Source organism: Mandrillus leucophaeus, unplaced genomic scaffold, assembly GCF_000951045.1.
Source record: "Mandrillus leucophaeus isolate KB7577 unplaced genomic scaffold, Mleu.le_1.0 Scaffold497, whole genome shotgun sequence".
NCBI classification, from domain to species: Eukaryota; Metazoa; Chordata; class Mammalia; order Primates; family Cercopithecidae; genus Mandrillus; species Mandrillus leucophaeus.
This window is the reverse complement of record NW_012105331.1, coordinates 760,364-762,580: the sequence shown is the minus strand read 5'-3', so window position 1 is coordinate 762,580 and position 2,217 is coordinate 760,364.

Here is a 2,217-nt window from a genome sequence, read left to right as displayed (position 1 = left end):
GAAACCCCCGCGCCGGGCTCGGAGAGTCCCCGCGCTCTCCTGGTGTCCAGGCGTCCTGGCGCTGCGAGGCCACCGGCTGCGGGTCTGAGCCTGTCGCTTTCCGGCTGCCCGACTTTAACTCACGCCGAAGCCTGGCGGGAGAACGGATTTCTCAAGGCCTCCTTCTCAAGGCTCGGAAGTGTCTGAGCGTCTGCTCGGTTTCCCAGTAACTACCCGAGTGTTGCATGCAGCCAGAAATCTAAGGGTCACCCTAATTCATCTGCCTGTCATTTGTTCCTGACCACTGTAACTCACCACATAACCCAGAGCCATCCACTTTCTCCAGAACTGCTGCCACCACGCTATCCAGGCCACCAACGTCTCTCTCCTCCAAACGGGTCTCAGTTTCCCCTCCGCACAGTCCAGTAGCCAGATAGCAGTTTCGGAGTCATCTTTCAAAGCACAAAAATCAGATCATCTCACTCTCTATCACACTTGGAATAAAATCAAAACTTGGCCGGGTGTGATAGCTCACACCTGTAATCCCAGCACTTTGGAGGGCAGAGGTGGGTGGATCACAAGGTCAAGAGATCTAGACCATCCTGGCCAACATGGTGAAACCAAGTCTCTACTAAAAATACAAAAAATTAGCGGGCATGGTGGCACGCACCTGTAGTCCCAGCTACTCGGAAGGCTGAGGCAGTAGAATCGCTTGAACCCGGTAGGTGGAGGTTGCAGTGAGCCGAGATTGTGCCACTGCACTCCAACCTGGGTGACAGAGCGAGACTCCGTCTCAAAAAATAAAAAAATAAAAAATAAAAACTCTACTCTGGCCTACAAAGTTAAATCTGGCCCCTGCCTTCCTGTCTCCCCACCTTCACTACTTTCCCACACTTTAAGACACACGGACCTTTGCCCCTCCCGGCCTTTGCTCTGGTGGCCCTCCCGGACTTTGCTCTGGTAGTCCTCCCTGCTGGAGTGCTTTTCTCTCCAAAACTCAGAATACCTACCTTGTTGACATTCACTTACCAGCTTCAATGTCGCTTCCCAAGACAGGACTTTCTGACATACCCAATCTAAAGTACCTGTCCAGTCGTGTTATGTTATATTATGTTGTGTTATGTTATGTTATGTTATGTTGTTATATTATTTGAGACAGAGTTTCACTCTTCTTGCCCAGGCTGGAGTGCAATGGCACAATCTCGGCTCACTGCAACCTCTGCCTCCTGGGTTCAAGCGATTCTCCTACCTCAACCTCCCCAGTAACTGGGATGACAGGTGCGTGCTACCACACCCGGCTAATTTTGTATTTTTAGTAGAGACGGGGTTTCACCGTGTTAGTCAGGCTGGTCTCAAAGTCCCGACCTCAGATGATCCACCCACCTTGGCCTCTCAAAGTGCTGGAATTACAGGCGTGAGCCACTATACCCAGCCTGTCCAGTCACTTTCATATTATGGTTTATTTTAATTCTCCGCACAGCAGTTTTCATTCTACATATAACTTTGTTTATGCCACCTCCCACTTCATAGCAAGGAGTGTTTTTGCTTTGTTGACTGCTATACCCCTTTACATCTACAGTATTTGGCATGTCGTAGGTCCTCAGGTATTTGTTGGATGAATATTTAATATCAAATGCTGAATAGGACAGTGTGCCTACAACCCCACAGCTCATAGTTTAACGAGGGACACAGATGTGTGAGCAAACACAGTTTAGGGTGAGTAGTGACTCTTGTTTGCACAAGATGTTATGGAAGTATCAAAAGGAGGTATAAAAGGGGTGCCAGGAAAAATACCAGCCTGAGCTGAGTCTAGGTGAGTTAATTTTAGCCAGGCAAAGAGTAGAAGAAGGGGGGCACTTCCAGGAAGAGTGAGCCATTAGTGTCAAAGCCAAAGGTGGCATTGAAGGAACTGCAAAACTTGGGCTTGGCTGAAGTTATGAGTGGTGAAAGATGACATGTGAGAAGAAGTCAGAGTCCAAATCACAAATACATTGGGACTGTTTGTGACTTTGGGCTTTGTCCTGCCAGGGGTAGAGAACAAATGAATAATAAATAGGGCAATGACATATACTTTCTGTTTTAGAAAGCTCTCTGTGGTGGCTGGCAGGGCAGCAGACGTGTCGAAACAGGTCAAGAAGTGGAAGCCAGGAGACCTCTTAGACATCTGTAGTAACAAAATCCAGGGACAGTGAGGGCTTGAACTGTGGCAGAAGAAATAGGGAGGGGGAGACGGATCTA